The sequence below is a fragment of the Callospermophilus lateralis genome, chromosome 4 (assembly GCF_048772815.1).
Source record: "Callospermophilus lateralis isolate mCalLat2 chromosome 4, mCalLat2.hap1, whole genome shotgun sequence".
NCBI classification, from domain to species: Eukaryota; Metazoa; Chordata; class Mammalia; order Rodentia; family Sciuridae; genus Callospermophilus; species Callospermophilus lateralis.
The window spans coordinates 118,586,520-118,613,747 of NC_135308.1; the positions used below are offsets into that span (position 1 = coordinate 118,586,520).

General features: G+C 36.9%; 1 protein-coding gene across 5 annotated transcripts in view; it reads right to left on the reverse strand.

The window, feature by feature from the left end:
- The window catches only part of Grip1 (glutamate receptor interacting protein 1), a 629,888-nt gene that overhangs the window by 598,378 nt on the left and 4,282 nt on the right, over positions 1–27,228 (reverse strand). The gene's annotated exons all lie outside the window — the stretch shown is intronic.

A 27,228-nucleotide genomic window follows, 5' to 3' on the forward strand; every position in this document is an offset into this window, starting at 1 on the left:
AGTTGAGAGGTAACTAAGGTGCACTGTTAACTCTGCCCTTTGCAGGCCCCTCCCCAGAAAGGTATAATGTGTGAGTTCCAACAGCATGTGGCCAGTCCAAGCTCCAAAAAAAACTGAAATAATTCTGGACTCAACATCACAGAGACTGTCTCAAATTCAGACACAAAATATATTTTTTCTAAACTTGTGCTTACAAAGTCAATAACATTTTCAAGTGATCTTCTGAGCCTTGCCTTAGAATTCTTGATTGCAAATCCCTGTTGCAATCACTATCATGGTAATGAGTCACAAATTCAGTAAATAAAAATACAATTCACACTCAACGAGAGTTCTAAGATACACAACTTTAAGGGAACCCAAATGGTTTTCGGCAACCTGTCCTTTTAGGGTTTTAACAGAGAGGTAAAAAACATGAATCCTAACACTTACTATCTGTGTGACCTTAAACCAGTAACGGATCCACTTCATCCCTAAGGTTTCCTTGGCTGTAGAATGGAGACATCCAATCGACAGACATAATTTAAAATTAAGTGAAACAATGGTCAGAGGAACTTAGCACAGGGCCTTGGCACTAAGAATATGCCCATTAAAGTCTGATTACTCTGATAGTTATTATTGTGCCCACTTGGCTGAACCACAGAGTGCTCAGAAAGTTGTTCGAACAAATTTTGGATGTTTCCATGTGTGTGATATTTGGTTGAGATTAGCATTTAAATTGGTAGACTCGAGTACAGCAGCTATCAACTACAATGTGGATGCGCCTCATCCAATCAGTTGAAGATTTTTAACAGATCAAACCTGACCTCCTACGTACAAGAGCAAATTCTACAAACACTCTACTTTTGGATTCAAACTACAGCTCTTCCTTGCACGTCCAATCTGCCTGCCTACACTGCAGACTGTGTAGTAACCAAGTCTCCACAACTCCACAATCCATCAATCCATTCTGTGGGCCAATTTTCTTAAAATCAGTTAATCAATCTCAATCTCTCAGTAGCTATCTTTATCTCTCTCCCCCTCCTCCCCTTAACCCCATCTCCAACCACACCCCCTCCCCACACCCTGTTGGTTCTATTAATCTGGAAAACTCTATTAATATGGTCACTTTCTTATTTACGATCATCATCATTATTACACTACTAAATCCAGTGCACTGGTCTTCCTTTGATTTCAACAACAAAGGAGGCTGGAAGAAAAATAACCGTTCCTCTCCCTTCTTTAAACAGAAAAAAAAAAAAAAAAAAAAGGATGATCCTCAGCAAAACCAGACAAGTAAATACTCCAAAATAGCTCACCTTGGTTTAAAAGTATGTCTTGGTATCAAAATATCACTCTGAACCCATTCCTAGTTATTGCAAATAAATTTGACAATTTTAATTTTTGTCTCTTCTTTAGACGATTTAAGAAAGGCCACCAAAAAGTCCTAAAATTAGTAAATTGTTTTATATATTTAATTTTTTTTTAGTTGTAGATGAACACAATATCTTTATTTTTATGTGGTGCTGTGGATCGAACCTAGTGCCTCACATGTGAGGGGCAAGGGCTCTACCCTTGAGCTACAGCCCCAGCCCTGTTTTGTGTTTTAATGCTGTATTGCTGTTGGATTGTAAGCTCCTAGAGGGCATATGAAAGGCCTACAACTCCTCAGCAAAACTTACAGTAATATTAATCATGGATTATTCATTTATTGCCTACTGACTTTTTTTTAAGCATATGCTTATCAGACTTGGTTTTGCTCATGAAACCATCCTAAAATGAAAACTCCTTTTTCCATATAAGGGAATAAAATAAAATAGCTTTGTATCTTTGAAGTACAAAATTTTCCACAGTCTCTTTTCATGTTTTTTTTCTTCTTCAGCAGGAGGTCAAAGGAGATCTTGAAACCCAGTAATTTCATTCTATTTCAACTCCCAGGATATAAATATCTGTATTTCTCTGTCAGGCATTTTCATTCTTTACTTGTTCTTGTCTTATAGCCGATGTGTCCTAAATTTTCAGTCACTTACTTGGCATTTGGCTTTAAATATCTTTACTTTTTTAATGATAACAAACACAGCTCTGTGAGAAGGCCAGGTTCCAAGTGGTCAGGAGGCCAAGACCGAGGACAATGTAGTCATGAGAACAAGTAGGACAGAGCCAGATCAGAGAAGCAAAGGCTAAAGGGACATTTCTGATGGGCAGGGGGCGTGTCATGACCATGAGCCGTGAAGGCAAGGGCGCAGCCCAAGCAGCCTGTTTTAGTCAGCTTTTTTGCTCTTGTGACTAAAGGACCCAACTAGCACAATTTTAGAGGAGGAAGAGTTCATTTGAGGGCTCACAGTTTCAGAGTTCTCAGTCCGTGGACAGCGAATTCCATCCCTCAGGGCTCGAGTTGAACATCATGCTGGAGTGTGCGGCAGAGGCAAGTGGCTCAAATGATGATCGTGAAGCAGAGAGATTCCAGGCTCCAGATACAAAATATATACCCACAGCCACGCCCCCAATGAACCACTTCCTCCAGCCCCACTCCACCTGCCTCTAGTTGCCACCCAGTTAATCCCATCAGGGATTAATTTGCTGATTACGTTAAGGCTTAACCCAATCATTCCTCCTCCAAACCTTCTTGAATTGTCTCACACTCGAGCTCTTTGGGGACACCACCTCTAAAACATAACACAGCAGGAGCTGGGAGAGAGTAAAGCACATGGTGAGACTCTGCAACACAGAAGGAAAGGGTCTGTCCCAAGGGAAAATAGAGACAGAGGTAGAATATGCCTTTCATACGAGTTGCAAGAAGTCAGCAGTGAAGAACCTAACACGGGACAAATGGACTTGTCCACATGACAGCACAATTTGGAATGGCAAAGGATCCCAGGGCAGCACCATCTGCCTACTGTCCTGGCTTTAAATGGCCTGGCTAGGATGGGCAGATATGGCTGGGCAGCTCACTGACAGGCCAAGGCTAGCTCTGCAGGTGCATGTGATGACAGCTGAGAGATCCTCTGGGGAGTCCTTCCAGTTCCACTGCCATCTTAGAAATTGATAGAGCATACACTCTTCCTTTGGTTTTCATTCTCTTAAGCCCCACAGATTAAGAATTCGTCTTTCTTGTGCAGAATTCTTGTCTCGAGTCTGCTGAAAGGAGAAATGCCTAAACACTGGGAAAAGTCTTCAATTCTCCTAAGGGGACTTGGGAAGAATATGAAAATCCCAGTTTCATTAAAACTATAATTGTTTAGTTCCCCAACTCTTTCTTTCTTCTCGGAGAACAAGAGAGTGACCCCAAGCTCTTAAAAGCAAAATATGTCAGAACCACCTAAGAGAACTAAAAATCCTGAGACATAAAGTCTAACATTTTTTTCTGCCACTTATTCAAAGATCAAGAAAGAAGGCGTAGCCCACAGCAAAAGAAGGAACTGGGGGGCATTTGACTTCCAGATACCATCTTTTCTTCTATATCCCTCTTCTCACCACTGAAGCATCACCTCCTTATTCTATCAGCCCTTCTCTCAACAACCAAAAATCATGGTGTGCTCTTCCTTACCGATAGTATCAAAGGCCACACCAAAACCCACTAATCCATCAAACGGTTCATAAACTCACTAACACATGACTGTAAGTTACTGCACATTACTAACATATTTCTGAATATGCTTGTGCAGGGTTATGCCTGGGATACTTGCATTTATACAGAAGACTTGAAACATGAGATTTATTTTAAAAAGTAGGAGGGGGAGAATCTCTAATGTGGAATTTCATACAGTGAATAGATAAAGAAGCTATTTGGAAGAAATTCAAAGGCATTTCTCTGCCGCTGAATTGAAATAACTCATTTAGGGCCCACTCCACCCACCAGTAAAGCTGACCCTGAGAGAACCTTTAATAATAGAGCTGTGAGATTTAATCTTAAAAGATTTGCCTAGTAATTCTAAAAATTCAACTCTTAAGGAACTAGAAAAGCACACTAATACTTAGAGAAAAGCTAATGATGCTTCCAATTTGTCCCAAGAACTCTTTCCGTAGGCTCATTCCTAGGGAGTAGATGTGTGTTTAGGGCATTTCTTCTATGTAACACATCTTTACAGAAGGAAAGAAAAAAGAATGTTACATTCACTTATGGGATTTAATTGAAAAAAAAAAAAAAAAACAAAACTTTTCCTTCTCACATGCAAATTGCTCCCATCTTGAGAGAATTAGGATTTGTAGATACAAAGAAGCAAATCAGAAATTAAGCTACTTGGATTTGCCACTTATTGATCTGGTATTATTCCCGAGGGTAGCTGCTCAACAATTTTCTTGTTCCCTTTCACCTTCTATAGAAAACAAAAATGATAAAAAGCCTTTTTTTCCCCCCCTTATAGACTTTCTAAGTGGCTCTATATTTCCCTTAAAAATCTTTGAAGTAAAAACCTACTGTGAAAATGTACAACAAATATTGTCATAATCATAATTACTATAAAATTCCTGTTGATTCCCAGGGTGTATTATGCATCACAATTGCTCTTTATCTCATTCTGCTGTGCTCAGCCTGACACCAGCTACTTTTAATTTTCCTCTAGTGACTGTCATAATGTTTCTGTTTTAGAATTTAACCACATTGTAACATTCCAGATTCATGGAATATAGTATTCTAAAAAAAAGAAAACACACATGCACACACACACACAAAATCATACAACAAAATCCATGCACTGGGTACATATTTCTCAATGCTTTTTGCAATTGAGAAATATGTACTAATCAAGAAGGAGCAATTCAGTTGGCCAGTGGTATAATAATTCATATTGAGTACTTAACTATGCAATACGATTTTTATGCTAGTCGGTTTAACCCTCACAATAATCCAATGAAGAAGGTATAATAATTATCTCCATTTTAAACATTAGCAAACCAAGGAACAGAGACACTTTCCCTAGGGTCACAGGTCACAGGTAATAAATGGTAGAGTCAGGATTTGAATAGAAGCAGGCCATCTCCAGAGCCTGTGCGCCCAACCCTGCCTGAGTGATACTTGAGAAAATGAAATAAAATCATATTGGAAAAAATTACCAAGATCTATAAGCACACTGGGAGGGGTATGCCATTGTATTCTCTTATCTTTTTTTCCTTTAAATTTGTCAGCAAGTCAAATGTTGATTCTGAGTCAAGGAAGATAAATAGGGAAAGGGATGGGGCATTGGCAAAGATAAGGAGAAAGGGAGACAAACACAGATTCTGTATGTTCTTTTGCTAAATTTTAAGGAAGCTGGAAAATCCTGATTGCTTTACGGATTAGAGACCAAATAAGCTAACAAGAAAAGCTATCTTACTTCAGAAAATTTTCCTTCTGCTTTGTCGTTCTTCTGTCCCAACAGCCTGTCTTTACAGGATACAATGTTCCTGTAGGGCCATAATGAAAGCCATGTACTTTCATTTTAGTTCCTGGAGGTCAAAGAGAGGCACACAGACACACTGTCTGAGTCTGGGGAAGACACACAATACACTTGGAATAAATACCAGAGTAAGTCAGGGAGACCTACTGGAATTCTGAGCACATGAAGGAATTAGTCTCAAGTCCTAACTCACAACTGTGGATATATTAAGAAAAAGTGTGAGCAAAAAAGAACCTCCTTGTGGCAGCCTGTTTGGAGGATGGGCTGGCGAACAGTTAGACCCCCACACTGGCCAAGTGTTTTGTTCCATGAGTTCCAGTACCAGTCAAGTGCCGGTGACAGTGTCAAGGCTCCAATTGGGGTTGGGGGACGCTTTTGCACTGCCTGGCCCTAGGGGTGGACTCCATGAAAGGAAAACATGAACCTGAAACACATCTCACAGAGAAGAAATGAGGCTGGGGGCAGCTGCTGCTTTATTTTCTGCTAAACCAAGGTTGGGGGCGGGCGGGGGTGGGGGAGGGGGGGGACTGAGCTGTCTTTGGTTGACCTCCAGTTCCCAGCTGGGTTCAGTCCTAAAGTCAAAATCAGCAACTCTTTACTCCCTCCCCCTCTGAAAGGGGCAGAAAGAGGAATGTGTGTAATGTGTTTCAAAGAGCAGTGCTCTGGAGGCAGGTCTTCTCAGCTGGCCTCTTCCTTCTCTGGCAACTTGCCTTTGGAAAACCCAGGATCCCTGTGATCAAATAGCACAGGAACAAGACTCTGACAAAACCCAATTCATGAGCATTCTAGTCTACACAGGATTCTTGATGGTGCTTCAATTCTCCAGTGGGGCTTTGTGCTTTCCTAGTAACTTTGAATTTCATGCTAATGATAATAATTTTGAGTCTTGGATTTTAAGTCTTAACAATAAATTTATGGCTGGATATGATGACCTCTGATAAAACCAAAGCACAGAGTTTTCTGACCTATTTTAAGCTGTTACGGAAATCTTTTATGGTTTTAGATTAACTTCAAATTTTTCTATTTTTAATATAAACCTATTTTCTAATAACATATAAAAACAATTCCAGAACTTAAAGGAATCTATCTAAAACGTTTCAACAAACAACCCAATAACACAAAATAAATGTACACATAAGTATGGAACATAATTAAAGTTTACTTAAAATTACAGTAGTGGAATCAATCCTTCACTGTAGGAAATAATGCTCCAGTAGAAATTTAAAATTGGCTCATCTCACTTTAAAATAGGAAAAGGAAAAGATTAGCCATTTTTGGAATTTTAATTATATTATTGCTGGCTTTATGGCATGTAAAATAAGAAGTCTGAAGAATTACTAGGATGTTAAATTTGGATTTACCTAATCAAACTACCATTGTGTTGGACTTTTTGATCTGTTGGATGTAAGTTTTTATCTGTTCATTACACAATTACCATTTACTACAGAAGTGTTTTAATGGAAGCAGCTTCTTAAAGGCTTTAAACATATCAGTAAAACCAAAGATGTTTTAGAAGCTCAATAAAATCACAAATTCTGGTAGTTTTAATTAGATCTATTAAATTCTCATCATTGCTTGGACATAAGTTCCTGTTTTCTGATGTAAAGAGAATGCTACAAACATTTAATAAATAATGGCAATTAAGTGTTATGTTTATTTTTCTAACTTAAAAAAAAAAGCAACAAATTTTTATTATAGAAACTTTGGGACAAAACAAAAAAAATTAATTTATCCATGATCCAGTTGCAAGATAATATTTTCATGTACTTTCTTTTATACTTTTGTCTGTTTTTAACACAGATGAGGTCTATATACAATTTAATATTCTGTTTTTCCACCCAATATTTTAAAAGTTAGCAATTATGCATGTTATGCAAATTCTTTTAAAAAATCATTTGGGAAGAGGTTCCCCCCCCCCCCATTTTGTTCACTGCAGCCTCCTCAACACCCAAAGCAATTCCTGTACAGTATAAATACTCAAAGAATATTTGTTGAATAATTCAACAAATAAGTAGTTCTCCCTATCATTTATAACTCTATGATAGTCACACCGCACATTTAGGTTACTTTCACATTTTTAAAATTATAGACAATACTATATACTTTTGTGGGTAAAGCTTTTTTGGTATTTAGATTATTTACATGGATTCAAGTAACAGGGTTTGAATTGTAGGGTCAAGTTTGGAATAAACATTTCAAGATCTCTGATATCTATGATCCAATTGCTTTCTCCAAAGCTATACCTTAAGGTTACCTTTTCCAGCATACCATTGGAAGCACTGGGAAGCCTCTTTTTAAAAAAAAAAAAAAGACTTTCTGAATCATTACATGAAATATAGTTATTTTGTGATGATTTTATTTATAAGTTTTAATTATTAAAATGAACTATTTTTCCAAATCTGTATTAAACATTTGTATTTCTTGTTTTCTGACTTGTTTGGTCATATCATTTATCAATATATTCCCTGCACCCACAGCATGTACTATTCTGATCTCTGGGTATACATCCATATATATTTCAAAATATTCTGTTATGTTCATACACAGACACATTTGATTAGATTGATAAGATTAAACATTAATTATAACACACACACACACACACACACACACACACACACACACTGCAGAGAAATTAGAAAGCACATATAAACAGAGACTGAGGATGTAGCCCAGTGGTAGAGTACATGCTTAGCATGTATAAGTCCCTGAGTTCAATCCCCATCACCAAAACAAACAAAAAAAGTGTGTGCATGTATATATACACATATATATGCACAAATACATAAGCATATATATAATATATACATATTGTATATACATATTATATATATATGTGTCAGTCAAAATGTTAAGTCATAAATAAGCCCTAATCACAAGTATAGTGCATCTTTTCACATTTTGATCTGTGCATATACTATGTTTAAAGAAACATAAGTGAAATCCTACGTACATACTGTTGTGAATTTTTTTTTAATTAAACAACTTCTCATATCATTAAACAATCTTTGTTAAACTTTTAATGCTACCAGAAGACCACAGTAGGAAATATGGCATGGCTTTGAAGCCTGACAGATATAAATTCAATTTTCTGAAGCCCTTTGGTCATTGTTAAAATGAAGATAACAATACCATTTTCAAAAGGATTGCTGTTTAAATTAAATAAAATAATAAAGTTTATAAGCTATTAACAATATGGTAATAACAGGGGTTTTGTCAAATTAATGAATAGGTAACAAGGTATTTTGCTTTAATTTTTACATTTCTTTGTTTATTTTGTACTTGGATATAAATCTGTGTGTGTGTGTGTGTGTGTGTGTGTGTGTGTGTGTGTGTGTGTGACTTGTGCTATACCATGTTTTCATCTTTTCCCTTTTCTCTACTGGAATGATTTTTTTCCATTTTGCTTCTAACTTATTCATTCATCCAATGATTTATTAAAAGCCACTATGTGCTCATTTTATTAAGGATACTAAACCTTTGTCTTTAATGTTGCAAATGTTCTTCCTAGTTTACTATTTGCCTTTTAATTTTGTTTATGGTAAGTTTTGACATATAGAACTATTAAATTTTCATGCAACTCATTCTGTTTTCTGTTTTTTGCAACATGCTCAGGAATTTCTACTCTACCCTTAGGGGATCCTTTATTATTTGGAGTGGTAAGAGAATAAAGCCCTGTTAAAAAAAGTTTTAGACTTGAAATGAAGAAACACAAAATAATTGGCTTGATGTAGGACCAGTTCTTATAAAAAGGTTCATTTTACACTATCATTTGTTTTTCAAGGGCAGACTGAGCATATTTATGTTTGTGTTTCTGGCAAGTAGCACATTGTATGACCTGTAGTTGGTCCTCAATAAATGCTGAATTTGCTCAATTAGAAAGAAAAAAGCATTCAGAAATGACAAACTCAGTAACCAAACATCAGAGTAAGAGGAAAGATTTTAATTAGAGTAACACTACAGAACCACACCAAAAAAAAAAAAAAAAAATCAAGAAAGTTTAAAATCAAACATCCCATAGTTTTAATATTCTTCTGTTTTTGAGAGGATAATACTTGCTCTTCCGAATTTTTTAAGCCCCAAATATCACTACCACTCTATTTGGCAACATTTCTCTTTGTTCTGAACTACATTACCCTATAAGGTGCTCTAATTGCAAAGGAATCCTATAATCAAAGGAATCTGGCAACCCCTGTACACTGCTTTACCCACCTACTCAACTCACCTACATACCAAAGCACAGAGAACTTTTTCATAAACACTCTGAGAAATTCTGCAGGGACCAGTTTTCAAAGGAGACAGAGAGGAAGCTAAGGTCGGAGTTTGTCTGGGGTGCTCAGGTAGATACGATGGAAGGAGGAAAATATCAGGTCCCAGTAAAAAAAACTAAAATCAATACTCTGGGATCCAGACAGATATCGCACAAAGGCATGCATTTGGGACATAGAAAATTCCAGTGTCTGGAGGAGGCATAGAAAAGGCAGGATACATTTGAGGACACAGGCAAGACTTTGGATATGTGGTGGCATGGGCACAAAGCAAATGATCCCAGAAAATCATTAACCAGACACCAGGAACAGGAAACTGGGACCCACATTGAGCCTTAAGATGGAATGGAGGGACTTGGAAGCAAAGTCACTCCCAATTACCAAGAACTGGGCTGGACCACAGCATGTGGGATCCCCCAGGGATGCTAATCACTTGCTTCCTAGATGTGCTATTTATTCAACATACATTTACTGAGGGCATGACTAATGCATTCCTCAAATAATTTTTTTTTTAATTTCTACTTGAGGGTCTGTCCACTATGGTAAAAAGACTTATGGGCAAAGACCTGAATTAACTAGCCCAATGATTACGGTTGATTTTAGTGATATGTGCATTCAAGTAGTCTGGCAGCAGATTGCTTAAATCAACTGAGACTGGAACTAGGTACCAAATAGATGGGATCATCAGCACTCATCTCAATACCAAATCTAGTTGTCACAGGAAGGGTCCCTATATGCTCTGTGCTGAGAGACATAGCTGAACTGGACTAGACAATAATCACAGAGGGCCAAAGAGGTAGGCGTAGTTGTCGGTGGGTTGGGAAGCAAGGAAGCTCTTAATGGCTATAAATAATGCAAGTTTCCAGTGGCACAGGGGATCTGAGCTGGCAAAAGGAATCATCGCCTCAGATCCCAAGTTAGGTTTGCCACACTCCAGATCAGAAAGCAGCTTTGCTGGAGTTTTTTGTCTGGCTGCATTATTGCTTTATTTGGTTTGTTTTGTTAGTTGGTTTTGTTTTTTGTCTTGTTTTGGTTTTATCTGTAAAACATTAATTGAAGTATTAAAATCTAAATAATTACATCCTTTTGCAGGTTTGTTATGCTAAAAGATAATCATTTAGTTGGTATCTTCATTATTTTGGTTTAACGTTATATTTAAAGCATCACATTGCACAAAGCTATTCTTCAAATGAAGGCACTGCCAGGAAGAGAAAAGAAAACTGGGATTCAAGAGCTTGATGTCCAGCTTAACCACATATCAGCAACAACACAAACAAAGACATGTGGCTTTCAACTCAATCCTTTTATTCAGGTATATATAATTTTATATTGAATTTGGGGTCTTTAAGTCTGATAAAAATTAACCTAGGTAAGTTTCTGGGTTATTTTCATAATCATTTTTTTAAAATGTGCTACCAAACATTCATTTTAGCCTGAGAAATTTGAAAACATCCCTTCTAAACTTCTAATGAAGTATAAGAATCCCGAAACATCGTGAATCTCACCTTTTAACCAATCCTCAGGTTAACTGTGTCATCAACAGTAAGCTGAAAACCTAGCCCATGCCTTGCATCTGATCTTACAATTAGCACACAATTACCTAAATTTCACTGTTCTATATTTAACTACCACTCCTCAGGCCCCACCATTGATAAGTACTTTTGTAGATACTGTAATTTAAAAGTCTCTACTGTAATCTTATGTGTTAAGGTCCTTTTACAAAAGAAGAAATTGAGGGATCAAAGAATTTTCCACAATCATAGAGCAGTTAGCACAGGAGTTAGTATTCAAATCCAGTTCTGACTATAAAAGCTCAAATCTATATCCTGCAGCAAAGTCTAGTTTTCTAGACTGTTTCCTCATAATATAAATTAAAATTTTGACCAGTGGATATTCATTCCTCATCCACTGTGTACATTCTTAATCTATCTAATCACCTGAGGAAGAGTCCATGAGAGGTCTTTGATTCATTCAGGAATCATCCTTAGGTTAACAGTCTACAGGAGGGGTAGGGATTAGATCAATCAATCAACAAGTATCTATACCAATGCTTGAGGCCTGTAGTGCCAGGCATGACCAAACAAACAAATAAACAAATCATAAGGGAGTTAGTAGAACTATTATTTTAATGTTCTAAAGTTGGGGGCTTAGAGGGAAAAATAAGTAACTACCTTGGGAATTCAGGGAGAAATAAGGTAGGGAACCGAGAAGAAATAGTTTTGGGATCCTGTAAGTATGAAGAAGAAACATACATGACAAAACGAGAGCTTACATGTACTGAGAGCCTGGGAAATTTTGCTGTTAAAAGATATGCAAAAATTACTGCATTGAACCAGTTGCATTAATTTAAGTACAATTAATGGCTATGCTGAAATTTGAGATTATCCACTATGCAACCAACTGTGTCTAAATTTTAAAAATCTGTGATTAAGAGTGCATGTACGTATAAAACAGAGCCTTAAAACAAAGTGAGGACACTATATAATAACATTCTAAATGTTTTCCTAAAATATATACATAAACATTCCCTACTGGGTCTGCACTGTAAATATGCTGTCCTTTAATTTCAGTAAGAAGCAAGGAAATTGATTAAGATCTTATTTCCTATGTTTGATATGCATAGAAAAACAAATGGAACAATAAATTATTCAATTAAAAGCCATTTTTTATTTCACTCCATTATAGTACAATGAATTGGTTTAGGGAAAACAGGGCAAAAAATACTAATCTTCATTTAACTGACATGTTATTATACACTGGTAAAAGCAATCTGGAGACCATAAGAAAGATAATGTCTTCTTCTAATGTTGTTAGAAAGATAATGTCTTCAGTTCTTTTCTAGGAAGCAAGAGTGAACAAATAGTCCAGACAATAGTCTAGATAAGAAAATATGTAAATGATTCAGTTTTAAAAACCATCTTGTTTTTGGCATAAATATTTTAAATACTATACATAATACTTGATTTTTTTTTTCACCTAAACCTATTGCACACTGTAATTCATTGATATGTCCTAGTTCTGGGTGGTAATAAACTCTTCCCTTGTCTACATAGTTTTACCTCTGAATGGATGGGAGAAGATAGACCTACTTCATGCCACTATTTTTTTATAAAGCCAACTCATTTTATCATTTATTCCCTTACTTGGCAAAGATTAAACATCTATACTGTGCCACATAGGCAGTGTAGAGGCAACTATTTCACAATTACTGACATAGCAATCATCTCAGAATAAATATCAGGAAAAGGGATTTTTCACTGCAGAACATTCCTCTTTCATGTTTCTGCTTTAAAGCATCAACTGTACCATTGACAGAAGTGTATTTTAACAGAAAGTATCTGTAGTCTTAGACATTGAAAAGCTGGTTTCCAGGACCAGCCTCTGGGTTGCCAGTGGTGGACGAGAAATTCCTTGCTCATCTGCCTCTTTGATGGGGAGATGTTGAGGCAAGGTTTGTTCAGTGCCTGATTCTTCTCCAAACACATAGGAGAGATCAAGAATGATGTAGTACCAAAATTACTCCTGATTCTTCTTCCACTGGAATCAAGATGCTTAAAGTTCAAACACAAATCTTGAAAGCAATGGAAAAGCTAATGACCATAACCACTCCATCATCTGCAAATAATTTCTCTTCCCCTCTTTGTAACACCACCTGACACAGACTTTATTCATTCAACAGATGTTTACTAGGCACCTGCTAGGAGCCAAGTACTCCTCTATGTGCTGGGGATATAGCAATAGCAAAACAGATACAAATATCTACCCTCAGGGAGCCTCCATTAACAATAAACATAGGCATACACAACATAAATAAGGTGTAAAAGAAGACCTCACTAAGAAAGGAACATTTATTCATATCTTTTGAGAAGATCAGAGAGCAAGTTATTCAGACAAAGTGAAAAGCAAGCACACAGAAAGGAAGCAGTAGCAAAGCTGGTGTTGCTAAGGCCAGTGTGGTGGGGTGGGGTGGTTGGAGCCAGTCATGAGGAGATAAGGACAGTGGACTGATGGGCTACCAGGGAGTCTGGATATGTCACGCCTTGAAGTTTAATCTCCACACTGGGTCAGAAGGGAGTCATTACAGTGTTGTGATGAGATCTAACATGTTTTAAAAGGAACACTGTAACTATGGTGATTCTGCAAAAAAAATAGTTGTAGGAACAGAGGACAAGGGGACAGAGAAACCAGAAAAGAATTAAATGCAATAACCCAGGTAATTCTAGATGATGGTGGTTTGAACTGAGTTGAAAATGGTGGGGGACGGGTAAGAATAAGCAGATTCTAGCTATATTTTGAAGGTGGAGTCAACAGGAGTTGATGACAGAGTAGATGTAGGGTGTGAAAGAAACAGAGGAATAAGGAAGAACCAGAGTTTTGTCATCAACAGTTAGAAAGATGAATCTGCCATTTACAAAGAGTTGGGTTTGAAGGAGAATATCTGGAGTTGGATCTGCTAGGTGTAAGATCCCTGTCTGTTCAACATTCAAGTGGAGATTTTAAATGGCTGGGTGAATAGGGATCCTACAGCTCAGGAAAGGGACCAAGCTGGAGTTATAAATTTGGGAGCCATTGGCATACTGATGAGACTGGAAGAGAAATATGAAAGAAAACAGTACAAGGACAAAACCTGGGTGTACTCCAATAAATAGATATCATAAATATGAAGGGGAAACCCCAAAAGAGACCAAAAAGGAGTGTTAGTGAGGGACAGGAAAAGCAGAATAATGTGATATACCAGAGGGCAAGTGAGAAAAGTATTTCCATGAAGGGATTAATTATCTCAAATGCTGCTAACTGGTTAAGTAGTATGTGACCGAGAACTGGCTGCTAGGTTTATCAAGGTAGAGGTCATTGGATTTCATTGGAGGTCATTCCATCTTCATCTTGGGAGAAGATAGAATGGGACATGAAAGCCTAATAGGATTAGATTAGGTTCAATAGAATACATATTATTATAGTGAATATGCATTACTCTTTCAATGTATTTTGCTATTAAGGGAAGCAGAAAAGTAAAGGGGTAAATGGAAAAAGTGTGGATCAGGAAAGGATTATTTTTTAAAGTAGGTAAAAGATCGTGTTTATAGGCCACTGGGAATAATCCTGCAGAGAAGGAGTAACTGATGATGCTGGAAGAAAAAGACAGTATGCTGCAACTATGGGTGGGGAACATGCACAGCGGAGGTTTGGTTCTGGGTAACAGCACACAGTTCAACCATAGTAACAGCACTGAAGACAGAGTAAATGGGCACAGGTGTTAGCAGAAGTGCTTTTCTAAATGCTTCTATTTTCTAAGTGCAATAAGAAGCAAATTCTTTAGCTGAGAGTGAGAAGGGAAGAGGAGGTGTTGGAGATTTGAGGAAAGAGAGTGGAAGGTACCAGTCATCTAGGAAAGCACAGGCATAAATGAAGTGACTGAGGGAGTGTTGCCAGCCCACTGAAGGCCCATTTGAGATTGGTGATGATGAAATTAAAGTGAAGTAAGTTACCATATTAAATTGTGCGAGAAGAAGAGAAGTGTGTTCGATCAGATTTTCCAGGCAAGTGCTACAAAATGAGAGCGGAATGAGGAAATGAAAGGTGGACCCAAGAGACGGATTACATGACATATGAAGGAACCCAAGTTGGGAAGAAGGGAAATGGAGACATAAGAGAGGCACGAAATAATATAGAAGGCTTAGGGTCACTGGGTTCCAGGTCCCAACGAGACTGGAAGATCATAGGAGTCAGAATACCAGAGACTAAGTCAGAAAGACAGGTAGGTGTTGACTGGAGAGCAAGATGCTTGAAGCAAGACAAAGCAGAGCAGTTATTGGTAATGACACAATCCAGGATGGTAGTTCTCAAACATTTTGGTCTCAGGACTGCTTTACATTCTTAAAAATTACTGAGGACTCAACAACTTTTTGATTATATGGGTTATATGTATCAATATTTATCACATTAGAAATTAAAATGGAAATTTTTAAAATTTAACAACCTATAAATATACATTCCTCTATCTTACAGAATGAAGATGTCACCACAAGACCGTAAGTCTCTGAAAAACTAGTGTGCACTTATGACAGAAGCCCAAAAGATAGTATCATGCTACTATTATGGGGAAAGTTTTGACCTTGGAGACCTTTTAAAAGTATCTAAGGGACCTCCAAAGGTAGGTGTTGAATTCCACTTCAGAGCTGCCGGTCTGGGATGTGGACATGGAATAAGTAGCCTAGGTACAAGTGGTGGGTGTAACAATTGAAAGAGAGGACAACACAGAACAGAGAATCCATCCAATGGAAAGAACAGATCTAAGTGAGAGCCAAGTTTCAGTCAGAGAAAGAAGGTGAAAGGGGAAGTTAATGGAGGATGCGGAGGATATAAATGATTTTGCTGATAAGAGACAATGAGTTCCAGAGAGTACAATAGAAGAGGGATGGCTGTGACTTGAGAAGGTATACGTAGGAACCTAAAACCAAATGTATAGTATTAAGAGGCAGGGCCTTTGGTAAGAGATTAAGTCAGTTTTGCCTTCCTGAATAAATTAATGCTCCTAAATAAAGACACTGAAGGGAGTACACTAGTGCCCTCTGCCCTCCCACCTTCCACCATATGAGGACAAAGCAAAAGGGTGCCATCTTGGAAGCAGAGAGCAGCACTCACCTGATTCAAAATCTACTGGCACCTTGAGCATATGCTTCTCAGCCTTCAGAACTATAAAAAATAAAGTTCTATTGTTTATAAATTACTCAATCTAAAGTACTTTTTAATAACAGCATTATCTGATATAGAAACTTTAGAAATCAAGAAAAGGCCATTCAGTATCTGTTCCCATTACTATCATTGTATAACAAATTATAGTCTTATGCTAGTATTATGGGGAAAGTTTTGACCTTGGAGACCTTTTAAAAGTATCTAGAATAGGCCCAGAATAGATAAAGCCTTAGCTGCCTTTAAGAACAATTTTGGAGATTCTGTAGGTCAGGAATTCATCTAGGACACAGTGAAAGTGGCTTCTATCTATTCCATGATATCTAGCACATCAACTAGGAAAACGTAAAGCCTTGGGTAACTCAACCACTGGGGGGTTGGAATCACCTGAAGGCTCATTTACTTCCCTACTTGGTACCTAGAGTGAAAATACTAGGAGACCAGAGTTGCCAACAAGGGCAGCTACACACAGCCTCTTCATGTGAACTGGTTTCTTCACAGGATGATGGCTTCAGGAAGTACTAGATGCCATAGGGTGGCTCAGGGTTTCAAGCACAAGTTTCCAGCTAGTAAGGGAGTGGGGGGGCTGCATCAACTTTTGCATCCCAGTCTCAGATGTCACAACATCATTTCTAGGAGCACTCTATTAATTAAAGCAGCCACAGGTCTGCTCAGATCCAAGTGGAGAGGACAACAGGCACTCAATAGGAAAACCACAAATAAAAAATCAGAGCTCCTATTTTAAAAGCAGTGCATTTTTCTTTTGTTCAAAAGGAGTAGTTTTCAAACACTGAAAGATGGAATTAACAGGAATATTATTGACATTCCTCAGAGAAATAGAAAGAGCAGTCATGAAATTCATTTGGAAAAATAAGAGGCCCAGAATAGATACAGCAATCCTTACTTGAGAAAAGTGAAGCAGGACACACCACAACACCAGACCTTAAATTATACTACAGAATAATTTAAGTAACAAAAATGGCTTTGCATTAGCACCCAACAACATGAAACTTAATGGTACAGAATAGAAGACCTAGGGACAAACCCACATAAAACAGTTATCTCATACTAGACAAAGACACCAAAAACATACAATGGAGAAAAATAGCCTCTTTAACAAATGGTGCTGGGAAAACTGAAAATACATATATAGCAAATTGAAAACCCATATCTCTTACCCTGCACAAAATTCAAAGTGGATCAAGGACCTCAGCATTAGATCAAAGACCCCGCACCTGCTAGAAGAAAAAGCAGGCCCAAATTTCCATCATGTTGGCTTAGAAATCAAATTCCTCAACAAGACTTCCAAAGAGCTAGAAGTAAAATCAAGAATCAATAAATGGGATAGTATCAAACTAAAAAGCTTCTCACAGCAAAGAAAACAATCAAGAACGTAAAGAGAGAACCTACAGAATGGGAGAAAATCTTTGACACCTGCAACTAAGATAGAGCATTAATCTACAGGAGATATAAAGAACTCAAAAAAGTTGACACACACACACATGCATACATTAACCCAATCAATAAATGGGCAAAGGAACTGAACAGATACTTCACAGAAGAAGATACACAATCAATCAACAAATATATGGAAAAAAAAATGTTCACCCTCACTAGTGATTAGAGAAATGCAAATTAAAACTACACTGAAATTTCATTTCACTCCAGTCAGAATGGCAATTATGAAGAATACAAGAAACAATAAATGTTTATGAGGATATGGGGGGAAAGGTACACTCATATATTGGTGGTGGGACTGGAAATTGGTGCAACTACTCTGGAAAGCAGTCTGAAGATTCCTCAGAAAACTTTTAATGAAACCACCATTTGACCCAGTTATCCCACTCCTTAGCATTTATACAAAGAACTTAAAATCAGCATACTATTGTGATGCAGCCACACCAATGTCTATAGCAGCTCAATTCACAATAGCTAAGCTATGGAACCAAATTAGATGCCCTTCAACAGATTAATGGATAAGAAAATGTGGTATATATACACAAGGGAAGTGAAATAAGCCACTCCCCAAAAACCAAAGACCAAATATTCTCTCTCATATGCATATGCTGACTTACAATGGGGAGTGGGGATGGAAGTTCACTGGATTGGATAGGAGGTAGTTGGGAAAGAGAAGGTGTATGGGGATAAGAAAGAGAGTAGAATGAATTGAACATAACTTTCCTATGTTCATATATGAATACATAACCAGTGTAACTCCACATCATGTATAAACACAAGAATGGGAAGTTATACTCCATGTATGTATAATATATTAAAATGCATTCTACTATCATGTATATCTAAAAAGAACAAATAAAAACTTTGTTCAAAAACCATTAAATGATTTCTGTTTGTGTTTATTATGGATTGAATATTTGTGTTCTCCCCGAATTCATAGGTATGCACTAACTCACCACAACTCTACCAGCAGCACACTGTGGTTGTATTGAGAGATGAGGCCCCTAAGAAAGTAATGAAGGCTAAATCAAATTTCAAGGGCAGGGTCCAGATGCAATAAGTTCAGTGTCCTCATAAAAAAGAATCTAGGGCTGGGGCTGTAGCTCAGTGGTAGAGCGCTTGCCTTGCACAAGTGAGGCATTGGGTTCAATCTTCAGCACCACATAAAAAAGTAAATAAATAAAGATATTGTTTCTATCTACAACTAAAAAAAAAAAATTTTTTTAAGTCTAGACAGCTTATGATTGGTCTCCCCCCAACTCAAGGAAAATTAATTTGGGCACACAGCAAGAAGACAGCCATCTACAAGCAAAGCATAGGACCAGATATCAATTATGCTGGCATCTAGATAATAAACTTCTAGTCTCCATAATGCTAAGAAAATAAACTTATTGTTTAAACTCCACAGTTTATTTCATTTTGTTACAGCAGCCTGAGCAGACTAATACATTGCTCTTCCTTCTTTTTTCAGGAGAATTATTAGGGTCTAGGAGGGTAGAAGTTTAAGTAAATATAACCATTAAATGTAGCACCAAGATTATATTCAATAACTTTATAAGATTGTTGGTAGGCAAAACAAAACAAAACAAAAACAAAAACAAAAACAGGGCAACCCTTTTGTGATGGGACTCTCATATGTCTATCAGAATTCATACTCACTAACAAAGCCAGATGAGATTCCTTCTCAGCAGCTGTAGGACTACAGGTGCCTGAGTCTAGCCTGGCAAATTTTCATTCTCATAACTAAAATTATAGGGTGAAAATGTGAAATAGTAACAAAGGAGCTAAATTTATATGGCCTTGTTCAAGGTTTCATTTAATGAAAATGTACTCTGTACATTCTTTTTGAAATTACACATTTGAAAAGAAACATTTGAATTCATCTGATAAATCTAATTTTAAATGCCAGTCTCTTGTAGTCAATAATCCTGTCACTTCTAAAGAAGGCAATGTAGAAATCCTTATGAGTAAATAATTTTGGTTTTATGATGAGATTAGGGCATTCATGTCAGTCTTTCTAAATGGAAGTTGCAATATCAGTAATAGGTGATATAAATACTAGACATCAAAAGATACCAAAGAGGGAAGGTATTCACAGATTACATACCAGAATAAATAAATAATTATCTAAAACATCATCTGAAAGTTTAGCTGTTATTTTCTACTATTTTACTGCTATTTTTTAAATGTACCAACAGGTGAAAACTACATTCATTATCTGTTTCTCAAATAATGAACTATACCAAAAAAGACACAAATTCTAGTAATTTATGCTGTCAAACTGTAAGATTTTCATATTGTCTGCTGTATTCAACAGCTGTGAAAATAAATTAACACTTGAACACTAAAAAGAAGAGATTTATTAATTCTATCAATTCATACAAGAAGTCTTGAATATATCTAGTGATCTGAGCATCTTTACTCAAAATTAAAAGCAAGTCTTTAAAATACATCAATATCTATTAGAAAAAGCACATTGCAATTACACTACCAACTATGAGAATAAATATGCCATTTCTCATGTTCACATGTTCGCTGATGAAATAAAGGGCAAATTTCTAGCTTCTGCTATTAAGTGAGAAAAATTTATACTAGTAGAAGGTATTAATCAAAATTATTTGCCAGCTTCAAGCCATGTCACCTCTGGGCTGTTTGACCTCCATATCTATTTCTTGCTTCCCTGATATTTGGATTTTAGGGAGAAGTGCCCACCTGGCATAGAACAGAACTCTTTCTCCCCTCTTACCATTCATTTATGCCTCTAATCCCTGTCCCCTCTAGTTGATATTTTCAAGTCCCTTAAGCTACTGTGGATATCCAGGACAGCAGAAGGGGAAGTGGACAAAAGAGCAGGTAAAGGATGCCCTATGGGATTCAAAATTGTTTAACAAGTGCCAAAGGAGGGGAAAGCTAACTCCTGTGAGGCTCTGACGGCACTGGAGAAGACTTTGGCCAATTGCTCTATCATCTAGCATGAAGGTCTCCTATTTGGCCCAGGCAGCATCCCACATGCACTGGACTAACAGAGTGATGATATTCACAGAAGGTGCTTCAAACTGCGGGAGCCAGGATGCCTCCAAAGATCCCACAAATTCCTCTATAATTCAGGAAAAACAGAAAAGCATTCTCTGGCTCCCAGGAAGGAGACAGAAATGATGATAGTACTAGGACCTAAAAAGGTCTGGGTGGAAGGTCACCAACTACAAGTATCTCACAATCAGACACAACAGTGAGGTCCAGGAAGTCCAAATCAGCTACCAGGATGACATCCAAAAGACCAAATGGGAACAGTCTAATTTCCGTGGATACAAGGGCACAATGCCCAGTCACCAAGAATGCCAAGTCCAGAGCAGTGGACACAGTGAGGGTCACACAATGAATAAAATGCCTTTCGCCCAGTGCCACCAGGATACGAAGCTTCTCCCTTCATACAAACACCACCTTGGGAATGAGGGAAGGGAAAACTCTTGAGAAATTAGAAACACTAAAAGAGTTTTAAAACTGCAGACTAAATGTGCTCTTAATTGGCAAGATCAGATGTTTTCCATTTTTGGTGGAAATAGGAGTTTAAAGGCAAAGTAAAGCAGCTATAGAAAATGTTTCACTTGTATATCTTAAAAGAAAAATGTAAATGTTTACCCACATACACCCACCTTCTAAACCCTTCTCTCCAATCTCAAATATGTAAGCCTGTTCTAAACCAGTACTATTCAAAGTGTGGTCAATGAACTTTTTATTACCTGTGCATGGCTCAACAAGTAGGTAAAATGAGAATTAGAACTTTCTATGGCAATCTGACATGGCCACATCAGAGTCTGTGATTAGTGTACTTGTCCCAACGAATGGGACAGAGACAGGAGCAGATGTGGTCAAACTTAAATGTGTAAGTTCCACAGAACGCACCATGCTGTAGAACCACTTATCAGCCTGTGACTAAATGGGGAAAAATAGTCCCTCACCATAAATTGTTTATGAAGAACAAATATAGACACACATGTAGCCTAAATCTGTCATCAAATTCATTACTAATATTGGACTCATATTTAGGATAACAACGGTGCCAAGAAGAATAATGAGATGGAAGACTTCATACATGTATAATGTGTTCATGCCCAGGAAAGACTAACAGCAGGCTGTTTAAAACCAACCAACTTTCCATATGAGTTCAACTAGGAAAAAATGGTGACATTACCTTATATAACAGCAAGTTCAATATTCACAATGCAACAGGGAATTTAGTTTCAGGAAAATAATTTCAAGTCACATGAAATTAATGTTGCCAACTTAGGTGTTATTGATTTGGGGGTAGTATTGTTTTGTTACATTTTTAAAAATGTGTTTGGCTTTTGTGGTTGTGTAAGCACTGTAAGCATCAGGAATTCATACCTAGTTTTATGTTAGTATATATTTAAGTAGCATAATAAAAATAAATGAAGTTGGCAGTAGAGATCTGCAAGAATTTTTTCTCTCCAAAAATGTTCCAAACATGATTTCAATTTGAAAAATAATGGTCTTTTGGATACTGTGTTGAGGTCAGAAGGCTGTGGTGGAGAGAATCTGAAACAGAGAGAGTCAAAGTCCACTCAGCATTGAGCAGGACTTTTCCATCCACAGCCAGGAATGAGGCTGCAGTAGAAAGCAACTGGGCAACATTGTATGCACTGTAACTTAGTTACATCCCTTTGTGTTATTTTGTTATAAATGAGTTTTGTGATTTTGCTACTAACGTTATGTATAAAAATCCAATGGGGAAAGCACATAAGTGAACTTCTTTTTGAAAGGCTAACTTTTTTTATGAAAATTTCCAAGATTTTTGCATAACAAAAGTTATGCAAATAATACCTTCATCCAGAGATGGCACACTAATAGAAAAATGTACTTTAAGACCCTCAGTCTTCTGCCAATTCTCACCTTTATAATATAGCAATGTAGCAATAATAGCTTTATTTAGCAATGTAGCAAGAATGGTTTTCACCTCTTAACATAATCCTAGGAGATCAGTATGCCAAGAATTATCCTCCCTTTGCAGATGAAAAAAACAAAATTAAGAGGGGCTATTTATGCTTAGGCCAAATAGCCAGGAAAATGGCTGAAAAGAACGTAACCCCTATTTTCTGACTCCGAGTCTGGTGAAAGAAGTATATTGAACCCACTGACACAGTCTTTATTGTTTTCAGAAAAATAATTTTTAAAATATTACCCAATTCTACCAATAGAAAAGACAGTTCTATACAATAATTACTGCCGCAGTCTGGCTGGGCACAAAATAACCGGCAGGTCACAAGCCACTTGTAGGTTCAAACAGGAACTACTTTATTGCCCCAACTCCACAGGCACTCCACGCACACTCCCAGGGAACTCTCCCAACCCTCCACCGGGCTCCACGCTAGAACTCAATGGGAACTCCACTTGGGCCGCCCTATTGCTGGACAGCAGGGGTCTATATACAACTGAATACACAGCCTGTTTCAATCCAGCATCATCCAGTCACAGCAATTATACACAGCTTAACTTAATTATCATCATCTTAATGGCGCCACCTCTTAACCACTCCTTCTGGCAAAATGCCAGGCGCCATCCCAACTGGCTGTGGCTCTCAAAAAATTACTACCATTTTTCTCTTTAAGTTTAAAGAAATCACTTAAATTCCAATTAGTTTTAAAAGAAAAAAGATAGTGCATGCACAACAAGCTATCATTGACATATGCTGGTAACCAACCATTCTAGTAAAGTCCTTTATTTTTTCATTATTATACCAAATTATGTTTACACTTTCCCCTACACAGATTGAGGGTGGGAATGTATACCTAAAAAAAAAAAAAAAAAAAAAAAAAAAAAAAGCACTATATGGTAGAAAAGATACCAGACTCTGTATCAAGATATTGAGTCTGGAGACAATACTTTAATTAGTACCTGAACTGGAGAACTAACCCTCTATATTTCCTAAATGACTGCTCACCAAATCCCTCTTCTGTGTATCTCTGCATGTCTATAAAAGGGCTACAGTCATCTATTTGACCCCCACCCATCCAAGTCTCTCTGCTTTTAAAATCTTTCCTCCTCCATGTTGCCAAGGTGATCTTACCAAGAAGACAATTCAATTTTGTTACTCCTCCATTGGAAATCCTTCAATTAACTCCTCATCTCCTGCACTCTGAGCTCTAATCTGATATTTGAAGTCCTTCTGAATCCATACCCCCAAGTCTCATGTTCTCCCACCCAGTTTACCCACTCATGGGAGAAATGAATACTCACCGTCTATACTCCATATGCATGTTCATTTTCTATACTTCAGGCCCTTAAGAAATCAGTAGTGGCCTATGGAATGTCTCATTTCACAATGCTTTAGAACACAGCATGTCCTTCACCTGAAATACATTTCCACAAGTCTGCACCAAGGCCTCCAAGGCTTCCCCTTATTTTCCCTTCAAGTCTTTTAGGTGGACACAGAACTTTTATTTTATTTTATTTTATTTATTTATTTATTTGTGGTGCTAAGGATCAAACCCAATGCCTCACCCCAGCCCTCTTTGCAAGTCTTTTAACACTTCCTCTTGCCACCCCTTCTGATAGCTGTCTTCAGAACCTTCTTTCTCCCCACCCACCCTCAGCATAATCAGTCCCTCCTCTCTGCTCTCTTAACACTGCTCTGCACAAGAGTACAGAGGCTACACTAGAGCCATCTGTCATGCCATGACTCTATAGCTATACTTAATCATCTCCCTGAAAATGGAAACCACCATTTTCTCATCCCCAGCACCCATTATGGCAGGTGGTGCTCAATAAACATTTGCTAAGGGTATGAAGTATGGCCTTGGGTGCTTTTCTTTCCACAATGGAGCTTCTTCTCTAAGAGAGTTAGACTCTTAGAATATATCAAAGAACTTGGTCTCAGAAAAGTCTATGCTTCAGTGTACCTTTTCACAAAATGCTTTTTTATTTTTCCTGCTAGCTTATGAAGTTTGCAAAGAAGAAAACTCTTATCATTTCATCATCAGAATAAACCAAGGTGTTAAACTTACGAATATCTTAATTTGATGATAATAAGAGTTGCCATTACTGAGCTCTAACTATATAAAAATATTATTATGAATTCCTTCACATTTGTTAATTTCACTTAATCCTCACATAAGAGAGATGTTACTTGTTCTTATCTTAAGAGAACAAAAAGGTTTTAAGAAGTTAAAAGGCCACAGAGCTAATAAATGCTAGAGTGGATTTAAACTCAATGCTGTTTGACTTCAAATTTTTTGTTATCAGTCACCATGCCCAGGCTAAGAAATCTCTCTAGGATACAAACCATATCTTTTCCACATTCCTCATTTGATGCTTAAAGTTTAATCACTGTTGAAATGAAGAATGATAAGAAATTACATCAGGTGCATTTTAATTGGTAGATATATTTAGACAAGATTAACTTTCCCATAAGACTGAGAGCTCCCCTTTAGCCGCTAACATGGCCAAACTAGGCTTCTTTTGCAGTGCTAGGAATTGAGCCCACGGCCTCCAGCTTGTTAGGCTGACTACACTCCCCAGCTCCACTAGGCTTTTTGAATAAGGAAATTTGTATCAATAGGTTTTTAAATTTATATTTAGAAAACTTTTCAATTTAAAAAGAAGTAGACTTAAATTAAAAAAAAAAAACACAGGACTAGAGGTTTTTGACTTTGCATTGGAATAATGCTCTCTGTTAGACATGTTATATTGCTATTACTTTTTTATTTTATATTACTACTGTTGTAACTTAACTAACAATGAATCAAATCTTAAATGCTTTAAACAGTCCCCTATCATGCAACATCTAATATAAACTTAAAACCCATGGTATTCAATTCTCAATTTCCTTTACTAATATGAGTTGATATTTCTTTTTCTTTAGAAAAGAACCCTATTAGTTTGCTGTAGAAGAAAGCAATTCTGAAGCCCATTTGTTTGACAACTGGTAGCCAGGAAAGTTCAAATATATGGCTTTAATTAAATAAAACATTGGCAACAGAGCAAATGCACAATGGCTACTGACAACACAGTCCTTTACCCATGAAGAAACAACACCCAATTCTTCCCTTTATGGTGAATACTGTTTTAAAAGAATAAAAACTATAAAACCATGCCAATTCCTTAGTGGAAAAATTCATTCACTTAGATGAGTTACATTAAGTTCAATCAGATAATTATACTTAAAATTATGTTTAAGTTTCTACTCTTATTGTTGAAGTTAATATACCAATCTTACAAAGTCAACTTGTCAAATGCCCAAAGTATACCTTAGAAGTGTTTTCCCAATATATGTAACTAAACCAAAATTTTTCTGATGAATTGGTGAGGAATGGGTAGGCACTGGGGATTTAGCACAGGGCCATTTGCCCACCAAGTTAGGTACCCAGCCCATTATTTCATCTTATTTTATTTTATTTTTGAGACAGGATCTCTCATTAAGTTGCTAAGGCTGACCTCAAACTTGCAATCGTCCTGCCTCAGCCTCTGGAGTTGCTAGGATTATAGGTATGTGCCATTGCACACAGCTTCTGATGAATCCTTAATGAAAGAGTTTGTGGTAGCATTAAAACTCCAAGGGAAACAAAGTAAGATGTTATAATGTTAAATTTTAAAGTGCAACAAATTTACTCTTAGAATGTAACTTAGTTTCTTTTTCAAATTATCTCTTGAGAAACTGATTCCCTAATCTTGACTTTGTAACATTAAGCAAATTTATTGATTCTGTGCTTCAGACAGGGAGCTAATAATACCTACCTTACAACCCTTACAGGCATGTGGGTACCAAATAATTGTACCAAATAGGTGTGTGTGATTTCTTCTCTTTTCCCCATAAGCATTTCCCAATCAAAACTCAAATTTCAAATTGGACTTTTTATTAAATAGTCTGTCGGGTAGGATCATCAGATCTTGTAATGTAGAAATTGAAACAAACCAAGAGTGTAGTACAGGCACACTTTTTAAGCCCCCTGTGCTTTCTCATAGATATTTTACAAAAAGCTCATTATTTATATTTAAAGAGATCCAAAATACAAGCAAAAAACCAGACAAAATAATTCCTACAACAAAAATTCAAAGGGACGTTCTCAAGTGCACTTGTAGACCCCCAAAACTTATGAGAAAAACAAAAAGGCAAGGTGTGGAGAACTTCAAAAATGCACGTTTTCCCCTGGATATGCTGATGTGAAATGCATTTATCATATATTTATAATTAGATAATATTCATATATTGTAATTATAGATACAATTTAAAAATAAGAAAAATACCAATTAATATTTTTATATTCCCCCGAAACTAGCAAGGAATGTTTGCAGAGATAAGTGATAATCTTCCTAACCAGCTTGATTTCATAGCCTAACTATATATTATTAAACCACGATAAACATTTACTAACAGGAGACACACAAATTAGAAGAGAAGTTACAAAGCAAAAGAAAGGCATTGTTAATTACAGATGAAACTATCC